At 38.8% G+C, this 27,944-nt stretch overlaps 1 protein-coding gene across 6 annotated transcripts in view; it reads right to left on the bottom strand.

Moving 5' to 3' along the window:
- Positions 1-27,944, bottom strand: part of RRAS2 (RAS related 2) — a 146,793-nt gene that overhangs the window by 54,193 nt on the left and 64,656 nt on the right. The window contains exon 1 of one of the 6 annotated variants that reach the window (XM_017881556.1): positions 27,892-27,910. The exons of 3 other annotated variants lie outside the window; for them this stretch is intronic. The gene's annotated coding sequence lies outside the window, so the exon portion shown is untranslated. Of the gene's footprint in view, positions 1-2,875; positions 3,011-5,569; positions 5,650-27,891; positions 27,911-27,944 lie in introns of those variants that run through there. 2 more of the 6 variants (XM_017881553.1, XM_017881551.1) reach the window with 2 other exon arrangements.

Here is a 27,944-nt window from a genome sequence, read left to right as displayed (position 1 = left end):
GGCTATAGTGAGCCATGATGGCACACTGTACTCAAGCCTCAGCAACAGAGTGAGACCTTGTCTCAAAAATAGTAATAATAATAAAATAAAGAACTATAGAAACAAGCAATATCATAGGTGAATGTCAAAATCATGCCAAGCAAAAACATCCCAGACACAAAAGAGTACATACTGTATATTTCTATTATATAAAGTCTAGAAATAGGCAAAACTGAACAATGGGAATAAAAAGTCAGCAGGAAGGGAGACAAGGGACCTTCTTGGAGAGACAGAAATGTCCTATATGTGCTTGTAATGATGGTTACACAACTGTGTACATTTTTCAAAATTCACATGACAATATACTAAAAAGGGTACACTTTAACATATGTGGTTACTACTGATAAGAATGTAAATAAGAATGGGAAGTAAACAGGAAGCTTTTACTTTTTAATTGACAAGCCTTTGTATTGTTTGCATCTTTACATATCGTAAGGTTAAAATGTTATATTTTTAGTGACTCACAAATATTTCACTCAGTTTTTCAACCAATTAAAAAAAATCACACACACATTATCATTGGACCAAAACAGAAAGCCATGAAAGAGACTCATTATAAAAGAAGATATAATGCATAAGAAAATCTGAAAATAGAAAAGAATTACAAATCAGATATCTTTAAAAATGATCTTTTTCTAAGCTTTGACAGAGAAAATCTTGATTTGTACTCTACTGTGTGTGTTTCACCACACAATAGAGAAACTAACTGAAGTACATATAAAACATCCAGAGGCTTTTCCAAGTAAGCTAACGGATAATGGCAAAGACATGAAAAAAATCATACAAGAAAAAAATGCAACAGTAAAAATAAGAATCAGACTTCCCTGGAAACCATAACAATACAAACCAAAAAATGTTTAAATATCATTTTATATCAATTAGTAAACTTACAACTTTTTTATTATAAAATAATTAGACCATTGTAAAAACTTTATGAAAGTATAAAGAAAAGATAACATTTGGGTCAATTTCTATTTCTTCCCATTGTTTTATCTGTTAAAGATAAAAAAAAGCACAAGAAGTATTTTTTCTTCAGGTAAATCATAGTATAAGCAACTTCTTACATCATCAGATATATTTCTAAAATAATTTTATAAGCTACACTGATCTGCTTTAAGTCCACTAGAAAAAAGAGTTATATTTAACCATTAGTCTATGTAACACAATTCTAGTGTATCACTATTATAAGTCACGTCATGATAAATACCACTGTAGATAGATATTTATGGTTCTTATCCCTGGAGGTGTATTTATCAAGTCAAAGGAAAAGGCGAGGCTATTGATACATAACACTATACTCTAGAAAGCTACACCAATTATATTCCCTTAAGATTAAAAACTCAAGTTTTAAAATTCTTTTCCTTAAAAAACATATTGCATGTTCAATAAAGAAAACCCAGACACAGAAAAGAAAAAAACAAAAATAATTAAAATCATCCATAATTCCACCATCCAGGGATGCCCACTTTTAGTTTGTGTCCTATTTTCCTATGCATATATAATTAAATCTATGCTGTACTGTGAATTTCATTTTATAGCCTTTTCCCCACCCCCACCCTGCCCTCTTTTTTTTTTTTTGGAGACAGGGTCTCACTCTGTCGCCCAGGCTGGAGTGCAGTGGCAGCGATCACAGCTCACTGTAACCTCGACTTCCCTGGGCCCAGGTGATCCTTTCACCTCTGTTTCCCAAGTAGCTGCAACCACAGGCACGTGCCAGCACGCCTGGCTAAATTTTTTAGAGACGGGTTTTCACCATGTTGTCCAGGCTGGTCTCAAATCCCGGACTCAAGAAATCCACCTGCCTCCACAAAGTGCTGGAATTACAGGCGTGAGCCACCTCACACAGCCCTGCCCTTACTTTTAATGAGCTTTTCCTACTTACCAGTCTTTTAAAAGTAATTTTAATGACATGGACTACTATTTAATCCATCTTCATTATTGACCACATAGGCGATTTCTAATTTTTTTATATTAAGTAACAGTCAAAATCTTTGCACATATAGCAAATTACTTCATCAGAAAAAGTTACCTGGAAAATAACTACTGAGTCAAAACTTACGAAATTTAAGATTTAATTCAGCTTGTCGATTTACAATCTCAACAGCAGCATGAGAGTGACCATTTCCCATCACTTTACCTATACAGGTAGTCTTTTATTAATCTTTGTCAATTTGATAATTTAAAAATGGTTTATTGTTTTACTTTGTCCTGGTTTTTTTCCTACTCAGTGAGGGCTAACAATTTGAAGTGTTTATTCTTTTTTCAACTGCTCACCTCGCTGTCATTTTAAGATACAAAAATCATTTGTATCATCAGCAAATTTATTTTAAAAATGCAATTCTTGTTGTTGTTCACATCCATTAAGTTATATATACAATTCTGATATATCCATAATGTAACCTATTCAATTACTGATGGAGGGTAACACTTTTTTGAAAAGCATCCATACATACACACATACATACACACACAATAGATTAGTCTGTCTCCTATATCAAAGAAAATTATCCAGCTGGGACTCCCATCAAGTTCTTCCTTGTTTCTAAAAACTCTCCTGCATCCATAAACATAGCCATATAAATATCCTTCCCACCCTTCTAGCAAGTGTAAAAAAAAAAAAAAAAAAGTATATTATTCTGCCCATCTTTTATCCTTGTTAGAAATCAAATCTCCTCCAACCTTCTCAAAGGTCCTTGCCATCGACAACTGTCCCTCCTCCAACATCTTCCCTATTGTACTAGCTTTTTCCTCAGCATATAAACAAGACACCTTTTTCTAAAAACACTCACATGCACCACTGCACTACCACCACTCCAGCCCCAACCTCTGCTCTCACCTTCTTTCTCCTCCATCAACATTTTTCTTGACTGCCCATCCAGTGGTCTGGCTTCTAGTCCCATCGTTGCACTAACACTGCTCTCTGTGAACTGTTCATTGCTGAATCCAAACTTACAATTTTCTTTTCTTTTTTTTTTTTTTTTTGAGACGGAGTCTCGCTCTGTCGCCCAGGCTGGAGTGCAGTGGCGCGATCTCGGCTCACTGCAAGCTCCGCCTCCCGGGTTCACGCCATTCTCCCGCCTCAGCCTCCCGAGTTGCTGGGACTACAGGCGCACGCCACAATGCCCGGCCAATTTTTTTTTCTATTTGTAGTAGACACAGGGTTTCATCATGATAGTCAGGATGGTCTCGATCTCCTGACCTCGTGATCTGCCCATGTGGGCCTCCCAAAGTGCTGGGATTACAGGCGTGAGTCACCGCGCCCGGTCAAACTTAAAATTTTCACCGTCAGATTATTTACCATTCTAAGACATGTGACTCTGCTGAACACTCAAAGCCATTCCTGAATCTGTCTTCTCTTGGTTTCTGTAATACCTAACATGATTTGTGTCTCTAGTTCTCCAGTGGGTTCTGTTGTCATCTTGTTCCTTTCCTTTTCTTCTTCCAGACTCCCTTTCAATGGCAGTCATCCAGAGTTCCACCTTGAGCCGGCAGACCTCCTTAACATGGGTGATCCTCATCTACACCAACTAGCTTCAAAAATCCTTACTTTACATTCCCAAATCTACCTCTGCACCTAGCTCTCTTACCTACACTTCTCTTCTGATTATAAAAAGGGATATATACCTTCATATGGCAGCCCCTGAAGCATCTCAAACTCAAGAGGTTCAGAACTGAACTCATCATAAATTAAGCTGAATGACAAAATAACTTGCAATTTGAATGAGGCATAAAAATATCCATTTTTTTGCTAGCAGAGATAATAGCAACAAAATCAAAACTTTAGAAGAAAACATCAATTACAACATTACTTAATAAACCAAAATGCCCTTAAAATAAATTCTTCTTATGAAAAGATAGAGTAGACATACTTTTCCCTATTTCTCTTGCTAAAAACTAAAAATCCTTGACAAACATAAGACTCTGAAAGTTGGAGGGAAGACATATAGACCAACGCTTTGGAATCCAAGAAACAACACTGTGGTGAGTTTCCTGGGTTTTCTTTTTGCAACATATATCCTGGAGTTGGAGTTGAAAAAGCCAGCAACGTGGAAATGCCAACAGGCACACACACAAAAAAAGCCCTAACAAAAGAAAGCTCTCTGTAGCTAAAGGACCAGGAACAGGATGTCCCAGCAAGACAGAAAACTTTTACATGACAACTGCTCTACTCCCACCAGACACCAAAGAAAAAACCGCTGCCCACACCATGGAAGGTCAAGTGGGGATCCTAGAATCCCACACTCAAAAGGCTGTAACGAGGCACCCCAACACCCCACTGCAATGCTGTCAGAAAAGACCAAGTGGGGAGCTAAGACTTTCATCCCAACTGGCCAGTATGAACCTCCATCTCCCAGCAGTGTCCATGGACTTCCATCGCCACCAGGCAGTAACAAGGAGTGTCCCCACACTTTGGACTTAATGGAAGCTGAGTAGCGAATCTAGACACCTGCCTCCACCTCACAAGCAGCACTTCCCTTTCTCCTGCCACAGTGGTATCCAAAAGAGCCAGCTAACCCAGTCTAAAGAAGATACAGAGCCACACAACAAAATATAAAAATGTGCAGATTTCAAAAGAAAAACCCAAGGAACAGGAAGATCCCAAACCAAATGACAAAAAGACAATCGACAGACACCAACATTGAGATAACAAAGATGTCAGAATTATCCGGCAAACATATTAAGGCAGTCTCCATCAAAATGTTTCAACAGCTTGAAACAAATGAAAAAAAAAGTCTTGACAAAGAAATGAAAGTCTCAGTAAAGACACAGAAGTATAAAGAAACAAGTGGGAGCTTAAAACTAAAAAATACAATAATCAAAATAAAGAGCTCAATGGATGGTCTTAACAGCAAAATCGAAGGGACAGAAGAATCAACAAACTAGAATGCACAACAGTAGAAACTACCAAATCTGAAAAACAGAAAATACACTGAAGAAAAGAAAACAATGAACAGAGCCTCAAGAGCCTTTGGGAATGTTACAAAAGATCTAACCTCCAGGTTATCAGAGGATCCCAATGAGAAGACAAAGAGAATAGAGCTGAAAAAGTACATGAAATAATGGCCGAAAACTTCCCAAATTTGCTAATACATAAACCTACACATTCAAGAAGCTGAATAAACTCCAAAGAGGAAAAACCCAATGAAATCCACACCAAGACACATCATAATTAAACTTCTAAAAACAAAAGACAAAGAAATATTGAAAGCAGCCAGGGAAAAACATCTTATCTACAGGAGAAAAAAAGCAGATTTCTCATCAGAAACCATGGGGATCAGAAGAAGTGGCACAGCATCTTTCAGGTGCTGATCAAAGGAAACTACAGTACCTTGCTTATCCCCAGTTTCACTTTCCTTGGTTTCAGTTACCCACAGTCAACCACAGTTCAAAAATATTAAATGGAAAATTTCAGAAATAAAATTTTAAATTGTGTACCATTCTGAGTAGCCTGATGAAATCTCACACCATCTCACCCAGGACAATGAATCATCCCTTTGTCCAGAGTATCCACACTGTATATGCTACTCACCCGTTAGTCATCAACACTGTTTGCTCTGAACATTCAACTATTGACATTATCGTGCCTCAACGATCCACATCATCATGCCTCAACGATCCAGGATCATCCAACGCAGATGATTCTGACCATACATCAGAAGGTCAATAGTAACAATGCAACATCACAATGCCTACATCATTTACCTCACTACATCTCATCAAGTAGGCATTATCTCACATCATCATAATAAGAATATAGAACAAAAAGATATTTTGAGAAAGACCACGTTCAGATAACTTCTATTGTAGTATATGGTTGTAATTTTTCTATTTTATTAATAATCTAATCTCTTACTGTGCCTAATTTATAAATTAAACTTTATTGCAGGTATCTATCTCTTTATTGGAAAAACAGGATATGTAGGGTTCAGTACTATCCACAGTTTCAGGCATCTGGGGGGGGGTTGAAATATATAGCCTTGCAGATAAGGGGGTACTACTGTATTAACTCAGAATCTTATGTACAGTAAATTTTTAAAAAATTGTTCTGGGATGAAGGAGAAATCAAGATATTCTCAGATAAGGAAAACCAAAGAGAATGTATTGCCAGCAGGGTCACCCTAAAAGAATGACTAAAGAAAGTTCCTTAAACAATAAAAGGAACCTTGAAACATCAGAAAGGGAAAAGAACATGGTTAGCAAAACATGGACAAACTCCATAGCTTTCCTTCTCAAGTTTTCTGTAGTATGCTTGACAGTTAAAAAAAAAAAAAGTTAATACTGTAAAATGTATATAGTGATAATATTTAAAAGTTATATTATAAATAGGAAAATAAAGGGACATAAAGTAAGGTTTCCATACTTTACTCAAACTGGCAAAATGACAGTATCAGTAGGTTGCAATAAATTATACATAAATAATGTAATACCTAAGAGTACCCACAAAAGAGCTAAAATCCTATAAGGTAAGTACTATTATCATCCCCATTATATTGATGAGAAAATTAAGGCTCGAAGTTGCATAAGGATGCAGATACTAGTAAGTACAGGCTGAGTATCCCTTGTCTGAAATACTTGGAACTAGAAGTGTTTCAGATCTGAAATTATTTTGGATTTTGGAATATCTGCATATACATGAGTTATCTTGGGGATGGGACCCAAGTCTAAACATGAGATTTATTTATGCATCATACACTTTCTACACATATCTAAAAGGTAGCTTGATACATATTTTTAATAATTTTGTTCATGAAACAAAGTTTGTGTACTTTGTTTCAAGGTCAAGAGCGAAATTGAGGTCAAGTTTTAAGTTTTCCACTTGTGCCATCATATCATGACTCAAAAAGTTTCAGATTTTGGAGCGTTCTGGATTTCAGATTTTTGAATTAGGAATGCACAACATGTAATAATGATAAGACTCAATCCCAAAGTCAAATGGCTCCAAATCCTAATTTTTTTTTTAACTACATTAAAAAGGGGTTATGGGGATTTAAAGCTCAGAGTTACAGAAGGACAGATACTACAAAACAGTGAATTTGGGACTCAATCCCAAATTCTGATTTTTTTTCTCCATCAGAATAGAAAGGGGTTCTTGGGATTTAAAACTTCAAAACATGATGGGGAAATGGTTTTTCACTAACCTCTGTTAAACCAAACTTATGAGAGACCATCTGTTTGGACTGAGCTTGTGTACTAGGCCCAACAGACCAAACCAAAATGAAGTTACCCGTGCTGAATGAAGTTCCACCCCACCAAGCCATTTATCTGACCTTCTAGAAATCAGGAGAATGAGAGGTAACAGCCAAATCCCCAAACAGGCCAGTTTTAGCTGGCACAATAAGGAAGTTCCATCTGCTTTAACCTTTACAAGGAAAATAACTTTAAAAGATCAGTGGGCCCCAGTTCAGTGGCTCACACCTGTAATCCCAGTACTTTGGGAAGCCGAGCTGGGAAAAATCACTTGAGGCCAGTAGTTCAAGACCAGCCTGGGCAAAACAATGAGACACTGTCTCTACCAAAAAAAAGGAAAAGAAAAAATCGATAATAAAACATAAAAAGACCAATCCATTTTTTGTTTTGTTTTTGCTTTCTTCAGCCCTTTTCTGCCTGTAAAGCCGAACTTCTATGCTCAGTTCATCAGAATAGTCATTCTATTTTATAAAATGAGATGTTGCCAGATTCTAGGATCAAAAAGTCAATTAGATCTTTCAACAAAATTTGTTGTAATTTTGTTTTCTGATACCTCCAACTGAAACTTAGCACTTCCTCCATAAAGCACTCTAGCAATACCTGCTGACTGTCAACAACAGATATCAGATATTTTCATGTAATAGCCATTGCAGGTAAGTCAGAATAGCATTTATACTACTAAAGTTAGAAAGAAAGAAAATAGAAAGTTAAAAAAGAAAGTTATTAAACCTAAAAAGAATTTTTTTAAAAAGTTAAAGAATTTTGCTTCTAACATTTTCATATTTGAATTTAAATGTATTGGTTCTCCCTTATAATCATACATATTTTATTTTATACATTTAAAAATAATATTCTGGTTAGGAGCAGTGGCTCATGCCTGTAATCCCACCGACCTTGGGAGGCTGAGGTGGGCAGATGGCTTGAGCTCAGGAGTTCGAAACCAGCCTGGGCAACATGGAGAGACCCCATCTCTACTAAAAACACCAAAAAAAAAAAAAAAAAAATAGCCAGGCGTGGTAGTGCAGGCCAGTGGTCCCAGCTATTCGGGAGGCTGAGGTGGGAGGTTTGCTTGAGCCAGAGATGGGGGTTGTGGGGGAGGCTGCAGTGAGCCGAGATCACGCCACTACACTTCAGCCTGGGCGACAGGGCAACGGAGTCTGTCCCTCTGTCGCCCAGGCTGGAGTGTAGTGGCACGATCTCAGCTCACTGCAACCTTCGCCTCCAAGGTTCAAGTGATTTCTGCCTCAGCCTCCTGAGTAGCTGCAATTACAGGCGCACCCCACAACGCCCAGCTAATTTTTGTACTTTTTTTTTTTTAGTAGAAACGGGGTTTTGCCATGTAGGCCAGAGTGGTCTCGAACTCTGACCTCAAGTGATCCAGCTGCCTCGGCCTCCCAAAGTGCTGGAATTACAGGTGTGAGCCACCACACCCAGCCAAAAAAAAGTATTCTGAGAATCTCACAGGCTTTACCAAACTACCAAGAGCCCTTGACACAAAAAAGTTTAAGAATCCCTACATTAAGAACATTTCCAATTTATTAAAAAGTCTTAATGGACCACAGCTTCTACTTGTCACTGGAATGAGAAGAATAGCTCTGCTAGAAGACACCAAAAGAAAATTACATATAAAACTAAAACATGCTAGAAGCAAATGCTTTTTCAAGTTCTCAAAAATCAATACCCCAAGAGTCAGACCCTTAGTTCAGTAAAAATCTATCCACAATCACCAAAGGATCCCCAGTTTACACCATGAGTTAATTCCTAGGTAATTCCCAAAAAGAATATAATCCAAACCTCTAAACAAGAACAAGAGCACTTATTCCACCTTCTCCAATCTTCCACCTCTTACCTACCCCTACCCATTTCCTCTTAAACATTATAATCTATACATCTAAAGATGAAGAGTTCCTTTCTTAAGGAAATTAGCAACATTCAAATGTATATACTTTCACATTCTTGTTCCAAGAACACAGAATTCCTTTTCTCTCTCCCATCCCACCTCTCTCAAAAGCATAAGTACCCAAATTGGGCGAAGCCTTTAAAATGAACAATGACCATAGCATTTTTTCTAATCCCATGATGAAAATAAGATTCCTGTCATACACAAGGCCACCAAAAGAGTGGCAGCACATTTTTTCAATAAATAATCCTATCCCTCCCACTAAAAATTCAACTCTTGATGAAAATCTTCTCAGTCCAAAAGTAATCCACACCAAAAATTCAACTCTTGATGAAAATCTTCTCAGTCCAAAAGTAATCCACACCAAAAATTCAACTCTTGATGAAAATCTTCTTAGTCCAAAAGTAATCCATTTTCTAAAGGAATAAATTTCATGTGCAAAAAAAGTCAACAGCACAGCACAGAGCACAGGTCTAGTATGATACTATAGGTTTTCTTTCAATCGTTAAACCTACCTCAAACTACATTATGTGGGCATATATACCTTCAAATAGTATTATGAATTTGATGCCGAGAAAAGTTAAAGGCATTTATTTATACAGGAAACTAAAGGCAAAATTAATCATCAGTTCCTGTAACTACCAAGACAAAATCAGATACTGTGCTTTGGAGAAAACTTCAGAAACCATGTATAGTAATTTTTAAAGCAAATCATAACACACACATTCACATACAAGTTTTATCCACAAATTCAAATATGAATTTCTTACTGTAATAAGAATGTACTCGTTTTATTTGTTTGAGAGGACGAGGACCAAAAAAATAAAAATAAAAATAGTTTCCCACTCTGAAGAAAACCCCTGAAGAACACACTTGTCTCGTCAAACAAGTCATGATACCTTTAATACCAAATTAACAGCTAAAAATTTCCATTTGACTACACAGTTAAGTCAGAGTACATTCTGTTTTTAATTAACTATAAAATACTTCAGAAAATGTTATGAAAAAATATAAATATGCATACTCACCTCCCAACTTAGGAAACAAAACATTTGTAACACGATTGAAGACTCTTGCAGGCCTCCTCAATAATATTCCCCTCTCTCCTCCCCCAACACCAAGAGGTAATCAATATCGTGAATTTGGTATCCATCATTCTCATGCATTTATACAACATTAATAATCATATAACAGTATTCCTAAACTACGTTTTGGAGAGGACACCACTGCAAATCTTCAGCTCCATACTAGCTTTTCTCAGTACCCATCATTTGCAGTTTTAATAGAAATACAAATCCGTCAAGTGTGCTTTTGGGTGAAATCTCATTCTTCCCTCTCCTCCTACCCCACTGCTCCTGCCAGATTCAAATTGTTAACATTGTCACATGACCAAGAACTTCATTCAGAAAGAGTATCTATCATTCTTTTCAGCTCCCCTCTAGTAAGTGTTGGCATTTTTATTCCAACTTAACCTTAACAGTTTTGTAGTAAGAAGAGGATCATATTTAGAAATACAAAACCAACTTAAATCCCAGCTTTGCTTTTTACTTGCTACAGGACCTTGGGCAAATCCCTTCTTCCCAAGCTTGCATTTCCTCATCTATAGAATGGAAATAATGACCATGATGATGCCGCGCTGCCTTCCAATCATAAAGGGTTGTAACTGGCAGAAAATGAAATAATTAGTCATAATTACTTCAATATATTTTTCATAGGTACCTGCTCCTAATTAAAAAACAAAACTTGAAACACTTAGTAATATAATTCAGTTACTGCATTGGATAGAAAAATGAAGTACCACCAACCAATCAGCTTATCAAAAATACAAACCAAATTTCATCAATATAGGTTCCATACAAGCTATAGAACACGATATTATAGCTTTTCATTTCATAATTCTACTGAAATTAATGCAAACTCAAGGTTAATATTAAGAAAACAGGGCCGGGTGCGGTGACTCATGCCTGTAATCCCAGCACTTTGGGAGGCCGAGACGGGTGGATCATGAGGTCAGGAGATGGAGACCACCCTGGCTAACATGGCAAGACCCCGTCTCTACTAAAAAAATACAAAAAAACTAGCCGGGCGAGGTGACGGGCGCCTGGAGTCCCAGCTACTTGGGAGGCTGAGGCAGGAGAATGGCGTAAACCCGGGAGGCGGAGCTTGCAGTGTAGCTGAGATCCGGCCACTGCACTCCAGCCTGGGCGACAGAGTGAGACTCCGTCTCAAAAAATAATAATAATAAATAACAGAAGATGTCTAGCTTCATTATCTAGATACTAGCTACTTATTTGGGGGACATGATTAATGTATGGTGCCTTTTTCAATGTTAATCACTTAACTTGTCTCATATACATATTTCACAACTGCAACTTTAATTTTAAAGAATTAAAATATGACAAGGCTGAAATCTATTACACATAATTCATCTTGGCATTACTCTAAGTAAACAGCTATTGATTGGAGTAAAAATGAAGAAAGTCATTACTAGATCCATTTTAAGTAATAAAGTATAGAATATTACAAGAGGCTCTGTTTTTAAAAGAAAAGGAATGTGGGGTATTTTGTGACAGGCCAGTAAGACAGCTGGAACAAAGCTGTTTGAGCAACAGCTGTGCACCATGTACTGTTCATCTAAAACCACAAACTAAAGTAACTCATGTCAGACAACTTCATTGGATAATCAGCTCAGCCAATGGCTTTTCTGAAACTCTCACTACAAAGAAATATACACTAAATATGTACTTTGCAATGATTTGAGGAAGGAGACAAAATAAACACAATTGTCTGTCTCTAAATATAAAATTAAAACTAAAATTACAAACTAATAGTGAAACAGAAGTTTTCCATACTATTTTCACACCTCTCAGGCTTCAGGCTTCATAATAGTAAGGAAATAACCCAAAGACTCAAAACTTAAATTCGAATTACCAATATGCAACCTCGCCATTCCCACTCCATTCTCAATTAACTTTCAAATGAATAAAAGTGCTTTGTCATAAAACACTTCGCAGTGGTTATCAGATATTTTTGACATTAAGTCACTTGATAATTTTAAGGTAGTTCCCTGTAGGCCAGGCGCAGTGGCTCACTCCTGTAATCCCAGCACTTTGGGAGGCCCAGGCAGGCCGGCGATGGATCGCTTGAGCTCAGCCTGAGTTTGAGAACAGCCCGGGCAGCATGGCGAAACCGTCTCTACCAAAAAAATACAAACATTAGTGAGGCATGATGGTGCGTGCCTGTAGTCCCAGCTACTTCCGGGGCTGAGGTGGAGGATTGCCTCTACCCGAAGACGGAGGTAGCAGTGAGCCGAGATCGTGCCCCTGCACTCCAGCCTGGGTGACAGAGTGAGACCCTGTCTCAAACATAACATAACATAACATGACATTAAAAAAAATAAAGTAGTTAGTTCCCTGTAATCCCAGCACTTTGGGAGGCCAAGGTGGGCAGATCACTTCAGTCCAGGAGTTCGAGAACAACCTGGGCAACACGGCAAAACCACATCCTTACAAAACCATACAAAAATTAGCCTGGCATGGTGGTGCACACCTGTACTCCCAGTTACTCGAGAGGCTGAGATAGGAGAATCGCTTAAGCCAGGGACGTCAAGGCTGCAGTGAGCCATGATTGTGCCATTGCACTCTAGCCTGGGAGACCCTGTCTCAAACAAAATAATTTTTTAAAAAAATTATTAAATAGTTAACTGAAACCATCTTATTGGCATAGAGATTCCATGCCATTATCTGAAAATAATAATTCATATAGTACTCAAGCTACTACAATCATTAATTTAAACATCTGCAACTTGTCATTAAATTATCAGACTTAACTTTTGTTTCACATTTCCACTTTTTTATTCCAAAAACCCACAAACCTCTCTCTAACCTTAAACGCACTCCTTCCTCAAGTTAAGTAAAATGTATGCCTCTGTGTACCTGCACACAAGCCTACTTGCATGGGGCAAATTTCCTTTAGTTGACACATCTTAATTTTAGAGGCAAAAAGGACAAAATTACAAATAGCCACATATCTTTTCCACGTGATTTCTGAAACCTAAACACTAAATCTATCACAAATCTTCATTTGCAGTTTGACTTGACTACCTGCTTACCTTTCCTTTCAGCTCACATCTTTTGACTAGTGAAATGTCAACCACATCATCATTAACTAAAAACAGGCATTAGGAGAAAATTCATCAGGAAATAAGACAAAAGTTACAACTTGTAAGACCTTACTCTCAGACTGTTGTACACGTCCCAAGTCAGAATTGGCAGAGAGAAATTAAGAGAAGACTATCTTCTCCAAAGACTATTTTGGCTAAAATCGAATGTTACGGATCAACTTCTAAAACTCAAGATTCAAAGTGTATATGCCACATATGATCTCTGAAATCCAAAATAATAGCCAGCTCTTTTTCTTCTTCAGTAACTAGATGCTATGGAACCATAATAGATACAATTCATCTTTCCAAAGGCCTCTTTTTTCCACTATTTATTTCCTGTGTCCTATTCAAGACTTTTTTTTTTTTTTTTTTTTTTTTTTTTTTTTTGAGACAGTCCCACTCTGTTGCCCAGACTGGAGTGCAGTGGCATGATGTCCACTCACTGCAACCTCCGCTCCTGGGTTCAAGTGACTCTCCTGCCTTAGCTTCCCAAGTAGCTGGGATTATAGGCGCATGCCACTACAACTGGCTAATTTTTTTTGTATTTTCAGTAGAGATGGGGTTTCACCATGTCAGCCAGGCTGGTCTGGAACTCCTGACCTCAAGTGATATGCCCTCCTCAGCCTCCCAAAGTGCTGGGATTACAAGTGTGAGCCACCGCACCTGGCCTCCACTCAAAACTTGATACTAGCAAATACCAACAAATATTTTGTTATGTGCTTAGTTCTGTGTAACAAAGGTATTCCTAGTCTGCGATTCTGAAAATGCAAATATGAATAAAATGTACAAACAAATATAACTAAGAGACATAGATTCAGACAAAACATACCAAATATATAAAGTCCTCTACTAAAATACTTATAGTCTAGGGCTTACAGGGTTTAAAATAACGTCAAGGTGAACCAGACACAGATTGTTGTTCAAGGTCTGAGCTACAGAAGAACAAAAGAAGCAAAAAAGGATCGTTTTCTAATCCAAAACCTTCTTTTAAGAATACACACACTTCCACTTGTCTCGGTGCAGAAAGCTGAGGTATGAAGGATGTAAAAGCTTGAAAACTATCCCTTTTAAACATCTCTAATTCTACAAAATTATACCTCTCAGTCAAAAGCCCATATTTGGAGATTAAGATTTGGAGGATTTAATAAAATTTCGTATTTGTTGAAATTCTGCTACTGATATTCTCCAAGAAATTGAAGCTCCCCAAGGTCAACTTGCTGTTCAGCACCAAAACAAAGCAGAAATCTCAGTACCCCAAGGCAATTCTGAGAGATGACCAGCTCTTAACTTCCTAAACCAAGAACAGCTATAAGCAACTCTTCTTGAATAAACAAGAAGAAAACAAATATATTCTTCCACACAAAGAAAAATCAATTCCCTGGAAGTTGTTTCATTAAACAGTACCAAGCTTTACAAAAATACCACAGTTTTGTGGCCCTCAGAAAAGAGAACATTACCGTTGTTTAATATCAGACCGAGAAATCAAGGGCACTAAATATGTTTTGGAGACAGTAATTATGTGTGACATCCAGAAAATTTCATCAAGGATGGAGAAGACAAATTTGATAAATCTTCCCAGAATAGAGAGGATCTTATCCTTTTCATTAGCTAACTTAAAACAATGTACTATAGAAGTTAACAGAAAATCAATGCGTAAATAATAGGTATTTCAGAAGGTAATTGAAAAAAATGAATACAAAAATGGAGAAGAAAGTCTTCCCAGACCTGAGTGTTTCATCATTTCCCCGGGAATACTAGTGACAGAGAAAAACTTCTAGTCATATCCTAATAAATGTGTCCATTTCCAATGATAAGAAAATGCTGCAAGCATACACCTAGAGAAGTTATTTCTACAGAACAGAAACTTGAGGCCAGAGAGATAAAGATGACAAATAAAGCAGGACCTCTACTGTTATTAACACAAAAAAGTTGGGACCCAATAATTTTATACCCAGCCAAATCATCAATTATCATGCAAAATAAATTTAATCTTAGATATGTTTTCAGTAAAAAGTACTTGGAAATGTTCTTTAGATCACAATTCAAATTAAAAAGTAGCTGTACAACATAGTGACTATAGTTAATAACAATATATTGTACTTTTGAAAATGCTGAATGGATGTTAAGTTTTCTCACCACAAAATGACAACTATGTGACATAATACATATGTTAGCTATATTTAGTCATTCCACAATGTATATATACTTCAAAATACCATGTTGTACATAATAAATACATACAATTTTATCTGTCAATTTAAAAATAAAAAGGCCAGGCCTATAATCCCAGCCCTATGGGAGGCCAAGGTGGGAGGACTGCTTGAGGCCAGGAGTTTAAGACTAGCCTGGGCAACAAAATGAGACCTCATCTCTAAAAAATAAAAATTAAAAAAGTTAGCTGGGCATGGTGGCATACGCCTGCAGTCCTAGCTACTCAGAACACTAAGACAGGAGGAAGGTTACTTAAGCCTAGGAGTTCAAGGTTGCAGTAAGCTATGATCATGCTGCTGGACTCCAGCTTGCACAACCGAGCAAGACCCTGTCTCTAAATAAATAAAGACAATTTTAAAAACAATTAAGTAAAACTAGCTGTTCATGAGGATTGTTTGTAAACACTAAAACCAGACAGAATGATAGAAATGGCAAATAAAAGCAATAACCCTTAATGACAAAGGGATTAATGCCAATGGGTATTATTAACTATTGTAATTATAGCAATAACAGAATGCGTAAGATTTTTTAAATCTTTTAAAAATACTGAATCTCACACAATGTTGGTTGTTGTAAATAAGGACAAAAAATGTACGAAAGGAGTGGGTAGAAACAGGGTAAACAAAACTGCTTAATTCCCATTTTCCGTAACTGGGAATAAGACACTATTATTCTGATTCCCTAATTAAGTATGTTTAAAAATATAAGTCATTTTATACAGAGCCAGATAGCTCACACCTATAATCCCAGCGCTTTGGGAGGCCAAGGCAGGAGGATCACTTGAGGCCAGAAGTTCAAGACCAGCCTGGGCAACAGAGCGAGACCTCGTCGCTACAAAACATCAAAAACGTAGGTACAGTGGCTCACAACTGCAGTGCCCGCACTTTGGCAGGCCGAGGTAGGAAGATCATTTCAGCCCAGGAGTTCCGAGGCTGCAGTGACCTGTGATCACACCACTACACTACAGCCTGACCTGTGCACCAGAGCAAGACCTTGTCTTTAAAATTTTTTTAAAGAGGCCGGGCGCGGTGACTCAAACCTGTAATCCCAGCACTTTGGGAGGCCGAGACGGGAGGATCACGAGGTCAGGAGATCGAGACCATCCTGGCTAACACGGTGAAACCCCGTCTCTACTAAAATACAAAACTAGCCGGGCGAGGTGGCGGGCGCCTGTAGTCCCAGCTACTCGGGAGGCTGAGGCAGGAGAATGGCGGGAACCCGGGAGGCGGAGCTTGCAGTGAGCTGAGATCCGGCCACTGCACTCCAGTCCGGGCGACAGAGCGAGACTCCGCCTCAAAAAAAAAAAAAAGATTAGAGTCCATGGCCAAAACCTTACTGGCCTAAATTTATTCCTTCCCAAGACATCTGGTTACAAAATTAAGAAGATATATTTTTTAAACAGAGAAAAAGTTGGTGCCCTTTATGTTCTGCTTGGTTCCTTTAGGCTTAATTTCATTAAATGCCTAGCTGAACTAATTATAAAGACAAGATCTCATTAGCATAACAAAGTATAAAACAAACTCTGCTCATTATTATTACCTAGAATAACATCAAAGATGTTGACTTTAATCACATGGGCAAGTTAGTGCAGGTTTCCCCCTGTAAAGTTGTTATTTTCCCCCTGTAAAATTAATAATAACTTATGAGAACATACTTTGAGACTATGTTAACATCTACTACTCTCAAACTTTCACATACTAGTTTTAACATTCATTTTTACCCACTAGTTTTAAGATCCATTTATGGTTCTTACTTAAATCAATTGTTATAATTGCCAAAAGGCAACTTACTAAACCACCTTTTCCTTTACGTTCATTCATTAGTCAGAATTCTACATTAAGGACTTCTAGATCATTTATTTATCACAGATCCTTACTCTATTTATGCATAATAAACAAGTACTGTCTTATTTATTTCAATTATTAAATTGCCCTATAGTCAGTCAATATGAGTTTTGCCAGGCTGGCTCCTGTATCTCTTTCAAATATCCCCATCATTTTACTTTTTTGAGCACTCCCATATGTTATGAGACTACAAGATGCTCTAAGCATATTTTGCATTTTTCTTCTCCTATTCTGGAATCCGCCATTTCTCTAAGGTTCCTTCCAGTAGAGAACAGTATTAATGGTATTTAGAAACCAAGATCTAGTGCTAGGTGATCTCATTGCTAAAGGGGTATCACTGCTTCCTGGCCATCTTAACAGACAGATGTGGAAAAAGATGTACAGATGCATGCATGTGTATCCATAATAAGATATATTTCTATATCTACATACTTTTTTGATTTTGGTTTTGAGACAGAGTCTCGCTCTGTCGCCCAGGCTGGAGTGCAGTGGCACGATCTCAGCTCACTGCAAGCTCTGCCTCCCAGATTCACGCCATTCTCTTGCCTTAGCTCCCAAGTAGCTGGTACTATATAGGCGTACGCCACCATGCCCAGCTAATTTTTTGTATTTTTTTTTTTGTATTTTTTTGGGGGGGACGGAGTCTTGCTCTGTTGCCCAGGCTGGAGTGCAGTGGCACGACTTGGCTCACTGCAACCTCTGCCTCCCAGGTTCATACCATTCACCCGCCTCAGCCTCCCAAGTATCTGGGACTATAGGGGCCCCCCCCAAGGCCCAGTTTTTTTTTTTTTTTTTTTTTTAAGTAGAGACGGGGTTTCACCATGTTAGCCAGGATGGTCTCGATCTGCTGACCTCATGATCCGCCCGCCTCAGCGTCCCAAAGTGCTGGGATTACAGGTGTGAGCTNTAGGTGATCTCATTGCTAAAGGGGTATCACTGCTTCCTGGCCATCTTAACAGACAGATGTGGAAAAAGATGTACAGATGCATGCATGTGTATCCATAATAAGATATATTTCTATATCTACATACTTTTTTGATTTTTGGTTTTGAGACAGAGTCTCGCTCTGTCGCCCAGGCTGGAGTGCAGTGGCACGATCTCAGCTCACTGCAAGCTCTGCCTCCCAGATTCACGCCATTCTCTTGCCTTAGCTCCCAAGTAGCTGGGACTATAGGCGTCCGCCACCATGCCCAGCTATTTTTTTTTTTTTTTTTTTTTTTTTTTTTTTTTTTTTAAGTAGAGACGGGGTTTCACCATGTTAGCCAGGATGGTCTCGATCTGCTGACCTCATGATCCGCCCGCCTCAGCGTCCCAAAGTGCTGGGATTACAGGTGTGAGCTGCAGCGCCCGGCCTATATGTACATACTGCTAAAACCATGAATTTATGCCACTATCTTAAATTCCAATCAAACATCAGAGTTCATTTTAACCTTCATCCTTTTCACCTTTGTAACTCCCTTCTCCAACAGTGAGAAACTGGCTCCCATTTTCCACAATATATTTACTTATTTGCTTATAATAGTATAGACAATTGCTTCAAAATTGCAAACCCATGCCTCTATGACAACAACAAAAACCAAAAATTCTAGTTAACTCTATTAACTAGAGTTCAATGTTTGTTTCAATCTTTTTGTCTTTATCCTGAGGACAGAGTTCAAATACTAGGATCAAAAGTTACCTAAATTAGTTGTTTTTCACTCCTTCAGTGTAGTTAAGTTACTCATTTGAAATACAGTTCAGTTCATTTGTTTCTGTTTGTACTCTCCCTTAAGGTATTTTTTTTTTTATCACTTGATTTGGTTGGTGTGTTTGTCGCTTATATACTCAGTATGTGAAACATTAACATAGTTCCAAAAGTCATAAAAGTATCCTCAGAAGGGTCCCTGCCCCTATTCCCTCTATCCTTTCCACTGCATACCTTTTTACCCATCCTCTAGGAAATCAATCTTATCAACCTCCAATTTATCTTTGTGTTTTGTTTTTGCCCCAGTGAACAAATACCTACGTATTTTCTTATTTCTCCTTCTTTCTTACACAAAAGGTAGTATTAGATACTTCTGCACTTTACTTTTTTCACTGATTCTATAAGTTTGGTTTGTGTGATCCCTCCAAATCTCATATTGACTACTGATCCCCAAAGTTGGAGGTGGGCCTTAATGGGAGGTGTTTGGGTCATGGGGGGTGAATCCCTCATGAATAGATTAATGCCTTCCCTGGGATTGGGGTGTGAGTGAGCTCTTACTTATGTTCCACTACAGCTGGTTGTTTTTTTTGTTTTTTTTTTTTTTTGAGACGGAGTCTTGCTGTGTCGCCCAGGCTGGAGTGCAGTGGCCGGATTTCAGCTCACTGCAAGCTCCGCCTCCCGGGTTTATGCCATTCTCCTGCCTCAGCCTCCCGAGTAGCTGGGACTACAGGCGCCTGCCACCTCGCCTGGCTAGTTTTTTTGTATTTTTTAGTAGAGACGGGGTTTCACCGTGTTAGCCAGGATGGTCTCGATCTCCTGACCTCGTGATCCGCCCGTCTCGGCCTCCCAAAGTGCTGGGATTACAGGCTTCAGCCACCGCACCCGGCCTAGCTGGTTGTTAAAAAGAGCCTGGTGCCTCCCCATTGGCTTGCTTCTCTCACCATGTAATCTCTGCACACGCCACTCCCCTTCCCCTTCTGTCATGAATGGAAGATTCCTTACACCCTCATCAGAAGCAGATGCTAGTACCGTGCTTCTTGTACAGCGTGCAAAACTCTGAGCCAACAAAACCTCTTTTCTTTATAAATTACCCAGCCTCAGGTATTCCTTTAAGGCAGGGGTGTCCAATCTTTTGATTTCCCTGAGCCACACTGGAAGAACTGTCTTGGGCCACACATAAAATACACTAAACTAACAATACGTGATGAGGTTAAAAAAATTGCAAAAGAAAAAAAAAATCTCATAATGTTTTAAGAAACTTTATGAATTTGCCTTGGGCCACATTCAAAGCTGTCCTAGGCCGCATGCCACTCACAGCCTGAGTGCTGGACAAGCTTGCTCGAAAGCAAGACAAACCAAGCAACTGAACAACACATCCAAGAAAGCACTCCACATCAGTTAGTCATGCCCTTTCCCACTCTTGTTCACAGGTGCATAATGCTCCATTGGATTTTCCTATCATGTAGGTTGCTTGTAATTTTTGTAATTAAGAAATGCTGCAACCTTATACATGTGTATTTTCATACTATGGGAAGTGCGTCTTCTGGGTAAATTCTGAGATTTGGGATTGCTGAGTCAAAAGGCATGTATGTGGTCAAATAAATACATCTTATGTCGCCTAATAACACATAATTTCTGTATTATTTCTGCCCCCCAAAAAATGCATAACCTGAATCTAATCACGAAGAAACATCAGCCAAACCCAAATTGAGGGAACTCTACAAGTAACTAATTTGTACTCTTTAAAAATGTCAATGTCATAAAACACAGAGACTAAAGAACTGTTCCAAAGTAAATAATGAATTGGATAATCAGATTTTCTTTTGCTATAAAGGGCACAACTGGGACAACTGGCAAATTTCAAACAAATTCTACACATCAGGTAATAGTATAATAACAAATCAAGATTAATTTCTGAGTTAGGTCAGTATATTTTATTCATGAAAGCAAATGCAGCCAGGCACAGTGGCTCATACCTGTAATCCTAACATTTTGGGAGGCCAAGCGGGTAGATCACGAGGTCAGGAGTTCAAGAACAGCCTGGCCAACATGGTGAAACTCCGTCTCTACTAAAAATACAAAAATTAGTAGCCAGGCATGGTGGCAGGCACCTGTAATCCCAGCTACTCAGAAGACTGAGGCAGGATGGAGATATGACTTGAACCCAGGAGGTTGGCGGTCTGCAATGAAGACAGAGATCGTCCACTGCACTCCGAGGGCCTAGGGCGGGGGCGACAGAGTGAGACTCCGTCTCAAACAAAAAAGAAGGAAGCAAATGCCCTGGTTTTTCAGGCAACAGAGTATTTAAGGATAAGGGTGGCATCTGTCTTCAACTTACACCTCAATGGTTTTTTAACGGTAGTTATATTGCAGGGATAAATAAGTATGGTAAAATGTTGCCATTTGGGGAAATCTTGTTAAAGTCAAGAAAGAACAGCAACATCAGATGTGCTTTTTAACACTTATATTCTTATTCTACTGCTGGAATTTTATTTATATGGATAAAGAGCTTTCGTCCCAAGGAAAAAAAAAAAAATTCATCCGTATAAGGTGACGTAAGTTAAAGACGGCAGTATTAAACTGTTAGTAGGCATTACCACAGATTAATTGCGTATAATTCTTTTTTTTTTTTTTTTTTTTGAGACGGAGTCACGCTCTGTCGCCCCGGCTGGAGTGCAGTGGGCTGGAGTGCAGTGGCCGGATCTCAGCTTACTGCAAGCTCCGCCTCCCGGGTTCCCGCCATTCTCCTGCCTCAGCCTCCCGAGTAGCTGGGACTACAGGCGCCCGCCACCTCGCCCGGCTAGTTTTTTCTATTTTTTAGTAGAGACGGGGTTTCACAGTGTTAGCTAGGATGGTCTCGATCTCCTGACCTCATGATCCGCCCGTCTCGGCCTCCCAAAGTGCTGGGATTACAGGCTTGAGCCACCACGCCCGGCGACTATAATATTTTTAATTAAACTATAATTTAAAGCTGTTTAGTGCTATGCAACAAATAATCACATGGCCTTTATAAAACACTAAAAATGAAATATAATTTATAAGACATCAAGGAGCTCAGTCTAATTATTCTCAAGTACAATTTAAGACAATTTATATTTCTTCGCATCTTTGAAACACATTTTCTTTGCAAAAGATATAAATCTAAGGCCTACCAAGTATAATAGTTGTAAGTTTCAATCTCAAACAGGCTCAGTAGCTCTGCCCAAAGTAATTCAAGATCAAGGCCTTTCAACAAAATTCATGACTATTAACCCCATGCTGTCTACACGCAGAGTGAAAATCCTTTAGTCATTATCACTTTTCATTAAGGAAGGCACAGTGGAAGTAACATCCTAAAGACCATTTTCCCCAATCAGAAAAAAAGGTGTTCAAGTGGCATCACAAAATGTTTCAATTGTATCAGACCAAGTTTAATTTGAAAAAGAAACCTTTAAAATATATGTATGCATGTGTGTGTGTATATATATATATTTTTCTTTTTTTGAGATGGAGTCTTGCTGTGTTGCCCAGGCTGGAGTGCGGTGGCATGATCTCCACCCACTACAACCCTCCGACTCCCAGGTTCAAGCAGTTCTCCTGCGTCAGCTCCTGAGTAGTAGCTGGGGTTGCAGGCACCCGCCACCACACCCGGCTAATTTTTGTATTTTTAGTAGAGACAGGGTTGCACCATGTTGGCCAGGCTGGTCTCAAACTCCTGACTTCAAATGATCCACCAGCCTCGGCCTCCCAAAGTGTTGGGATTACAGGCGTGAGCCACTGTGCCCAGCTAAAATATTTTTTTTTAAGAGTTTTAAGAAAGTCTCTTCCCACTCTCCTCCCCCAATTTAAAGTTATCAATTTACTTTCCTAACTGAATGGAATAGACTATTTTCATTCAAAGCTTAGGAAAGACTATATTTCAGCAATCAGATGAAATAAAATCCCATCCCAGTGAGCAGCAGCCTGTCATCTACCAAGGGAAAGCAGTATTCTTGACCTACTCAACAAAAGTGCTCCCACTCGGCCAGGCGCAGTGAAGGCCCAGGCAGGTGGATCACCTGAGGTCAGGAGTTCGTGACCACCCTGGCCAATATGGTGAAACTCCATCTCCACTAGAAATACAAAATTAGCCGAGTGTGGTGGTGCATGCCTGTCTGTAATCCCAGCTACTTGGGAGGCTGAGGCTGGAGAATCACTTGAACCCAGGATGTGGAGGTTGCAGTTAGCAAAGATCACGCCATTGCACTCTAGCCTGAACAAGAGTGAAACTTCGTCTCAAAAAAAGAAGTGTCCCCACTCAACTCCTACAACTTCCTTATCCCAAAACAGAGGCACGCATGCTCGCAAACACACACACACAGAGACAGACACAAAGAGAAAGAGAACAAACAAAACACTTAAGAATAAGATGCAAGTTAAGAAACTGCATGTTAAAATTTCCTTCTTCTCCAAAGGCAGTCATCCTCTATAAGAAAATGTTCTTCCCTGAGTGTACAGAAATTTTATCTAGGAATTGCCTGCAGGACCATTTCAGCTGTTTCCCAAACAAGAAAACCTTTGATATCACTTTGGGGGCAGGTGTCTTATTTGATATCACTTTGGGGCAGGTGTCTTATTTTCAATGCTAACAATTTATTTGTACATTAATGTAAAAAAAAAGTTCACGCACTAAAAATGTCTAGAGTTTCAAAATCACAGATAAAAGTTAACAGTTTAAGTAGTTTCTAATTGCAGGAAAAATCTTCAAGATGCAGCAATGGAACAGCAAATTGAGAATTTAAACTCACAACCTTCACATGAAATCAATAAACTATTAACACAAATCTCCTGAAATCTCTTCTCAGATCTCTGCCCCAGGAAAAAGCAATGAAAAAGCACTCAGCAAAAGACAAACTTTTAAAAAGCAATGCTGGGTCCAGACTAACAGGTCATAGGACTGACTGAAATTCAAGATGTGAGAAATCAGCTAACCCCTACCTCCCTCAAAATTTGGCAAATTGTTGAATAAAAAGTTAACATGCTAAAAAAAAAATAGAAACTGGGATACTTCTCCCTATAAATTTTTTTAAAAATATGGTCTTGTCTCAGAGTTACCAGATAAAGCACTAACACCAAAATTAAAAGCTTACCTCATTATTTCTTAAAATCAAATCCAAACTGACAAAAAGAAATTTCTCCAACTCAAAATGGAATCCACACATTCATCACCTGAATACCACACAGAAGTAAGGAGGGGAGTATAAGGTTGAGCCAGGAAGGAGAGGGCAGTGAAGACTTAAAGTAATAGACCAGATTATGTGTCAAAAAAAAATGAATAAATTACAAATTTTGTTTTGCAGGAACACCAAGATACAGAACTAACAGCAGCAAATAAAACCAAGTAACAATTCTTTTTTTTTTTTGAGACACAGTCTCGCTCTGTTGCCCAAGATGGAGTGCAGTGGCGTCTGCCTCCCAGGTTCAAGAGATTCTCTTGACTCAGCCTCCCAAGTAACTGGGATTACAAGCGCACACCAACACACCCAGCTAATTTTTGTATTTTTAGTAGAGATGGGGTTTCACCATGTTGGCCAGAGTGGTCTCAAACTCCTGATCTCAACTGATCCACCCACCTTGGCCTCCCAAAATGCTGGGATCACAGGCGTGAGCCACTGTGCCCAACCAACAATTCTTATTTATTTACTCTGTAGATGGCACTGTGCTGGATGATTTACCTGCATTATTTTATTTACTCCAAAAACCTAAGGGTACTATTATTTAATATTATTCTCCCTTCCCAAGTGGTGAAACTTAGGTTTAGAGAACCTAAGAAACTTGACTAAAGGCACAGCTAGTTAAACAAGAAAAAAAAAAAAAAAAAAAAACCCTAGAATTTCAAAGGTGTAGAAATTTGTTCACCCAAACCCAACATTTCATGAAGAAACAGAAGCTCAGTCAAGATAAAGGCCGATTAAGAAACTACTCAAAGTCACCTGGGTGGAGAGACCTAGCCCCTACATACCCAGTGGTCTCTCCTAACCACTCTGTACCACCTTGAAGTCATTTCCTACCTAGAGTTTACTCATCATTTAGGTGTTCTACCTACCAACAGAACTTCACACATTTTTCAAAGAATGATGAGCAACAGAAAGGAGGAGGTCATGTACACACACGTACTCATTCAATAACATAATACTTTATGTTTTATCATGGCTACTTTATGATTTGTTATATTTATTTTTAAAAAGGAAAAGGTATCTCAATTTAACTTCCTTAGTTTCCTAATTTTGCAACTCTTCATATGAACAGAAGGTAACAACTAAATCTAAGTCAAAGAAAGTTAAGGTAAAAGGCATTGTTTTTAAATTCTCCGTTCCCAATTTTACATTATTTTTTCTGCTCAAAATTACATAGTAGAAAATATATATACTGAAAACTGTAAAAACAGTCTGGTGTTTCAGGAGTCTCAAAAAAATAATGAAGACCAATTTGTGCCATTCTAATCTCCTACCAAGAGAACTGACTTCTGCTTATTAAAATGATTAGTCTGCTGTGTTCTCTCCCTCCAGTTACTACTGCTAAACAATCATAGTGGAATGAATTTTAACATCCCAGGAGTCAGGCAATGAATAGCTACCCTATTAAGTGTAAATATAAAAAAATCACTTTAGTTCCATAATCTAAAATTAATATAATAATGTATGCAGCTTTACTATATATTGTACTAGACATTGTTCTAAGCCCTTGACATGTTAACTCATTTAATTTCACGGCTGTATGTGGTCCACCATATTTCCCCAGTTTACAGACGGGGAAAACAAAGGTACAGAGAAGTTAGGTAACCTGCCTAAAATTACACATGCAGCAAGTGGTAGAGCTGAGGCTGCATCCAGGTGGTCGGGTTCCTGTCTCTCCAGAAAGTCTCCTTTTTGCAGAGACCAGATCACAGGTCCCAAATCAACTATCAATCCCACTTCCGCACTTGCCACCTCCTCTCTCCAAGCTAGCATATGACTCCCACATATAACATTTCCATTCTCCCCACCACCAAGCCTACATAGTGCTTTCATCAATTTTTTCCAGACTTTTCTGAGTCTGAATTCCCTTTGCATTTAAACATGTTAGAGAACTGTAGGCATAAACACTGATAACACCTACCATTATTGAGCACATACAACATGCTAGATACAATGCTACAAACTTTGTCGTAATTTAAAAGTTATAAAGAATGTGTAATCAGACCCATTTTACTGGTGAGAAAACTGAGGCTCAGAGAGGCTGAGTATTTTGGCCATGTTCTCACAGTCGATAAATGACAGCTTTAAAAGACACACGTGCTCAAGTCTGTAAGACTCAAAGTTCATACTCTTGATGTACATATGTCTTCCTCATACATACCTGCTTCCTTTACTTCTTTAATATCATCTAGAGCATCTAGGTACTATACTATTCATAGTGGAGGTATTGCTTCAACAAATGATTCTATAAATTGTTAGGAAAACAGCAATTAATTTGTTTTGTTTTTGAGGCAGAGTCTCACTCTGTTGCCCAGGCACGAGCTCGGCTCACTACAATCTCCGCCTCCTGGGTTCAAGCGATTCTACTGCCTCGGTCTCCCAAGTAGCTGGATTACAGGCGCGCGCCACCATGCCCGGCTAATTTTTGTATTTTTGGTAGAGACGGGGTTTTACTATATTGGCCAGACTGGTCTGGAACTCCTGACCTCGTGATCCGCCCGCCTCTGCCTCCCAAAGTGATGGGATTACAGCGAGCCACGACGCCAGGTCCAATTACTGCTTTCTTAATGGTTTAATACCATTACTTCCCCAAAACAAAAAGGCCCAACACCTTAATTAATTAACATAGGCTCAAATAATTCAGATGGCCCCTTCCTCAAAAAAACTTAAATATTTGTGATTCAAATCTTTTAAGTAACACTACTAATACTGGAACCCAAGATTATTCTCCCACTCCTAGACCTCTCCTCCACTTACCCTCCCCACCCCCCCAACACCACCCCCGGCCATCAGACTAGTCCCAAAGAAAGGGTTAGCTATAAATTGCTTTGCTTTGCCATTAGATACGTACAATCTCTCTGCGCCCTAGGGAAATAGCAACCTGACAACACCCCTGAATCTGTAGCCTGCTAAACTTAAACCAATCTCACCCCTTACTCAGTGATTTTTTTTTTAACCCACTAATAAGCATACCGTAAATGCTCATTACATAAAACATCCTTTCTTCCTGGATACAAAGGTTTTAGCAGTAGTAATCCCAGGGAATATTATAGCAGCAATTATTGCTCATTTACTCAATGTGAAAGGTGAGAATCACATTTGTTACCGTACAATATTTTAATGTCACTATAAACACTAAGTAAAATAAGCTATTCAGGTATCTGACAAATGGGTGAAAAGGAAACCAGAAAAAAATATTTCACCGTTCATACTCTAGATACTGTGAAAAATATCCTTATTACCTGTTATAGCAGGGTACCTTCGTTCTCTCCCAGCATATGCCACACCTTTTAGGTTGAAAAAAGCAGAAAGACATCGGGGCTTTGTGTTTTAAAAATCGCAAAAGAGACTACTCAAACCTCTCCCCAAGAGCAAATTCTAAGAAGGAAGAATTCCACCTCCCTTTTCTTTACCACAAACCCCTGACTTTCCGCCTCTAGCAACCAGAGAGGGCTGGGGGTGGGGGAGAGGGTGGTTAGAAAACAGAACGCACGACTCAGTCATATCCTAGCCTGGCCCATCCCAAACTTCACCTAGGCACGGCGAGAAGCAGGGCGGCATCAGGAATTCCTAGGAAAAGGTATCACCCCATCGGAGAACATTTTTAACTTCCTCGAAGCCACCATTTCCCCGGGGCATTATCACACACTCCCACCCGGACATATTACCTAAGAGAGTACTTATACGAAAAGCATAACAACACAAAGAAATACACAGTGCT

Source organism: Rhinopithecus bieti, unplaced genomic scaffold, assembly GCF_001698545.2.
Source record: "Rhinopithecus bieti isolate Rb0 unplaced genomic scaffold, ASM169854v2 scaffold_11944, whole genome shotgun sequence".
Classification (NCBI taxonomy): domain Eukaryota; kingdom Metazoa; phylum Chordata; class Mammalia; order Primates; family Cercopithecidae; genus Rhinopithecus; species Rhinopithecus bieti.
The sequence above is the reverse complement of the archived record's forward strand: the minus strand, read 5'-3'. Positions and strand labels throughout refer to the sequence as shown.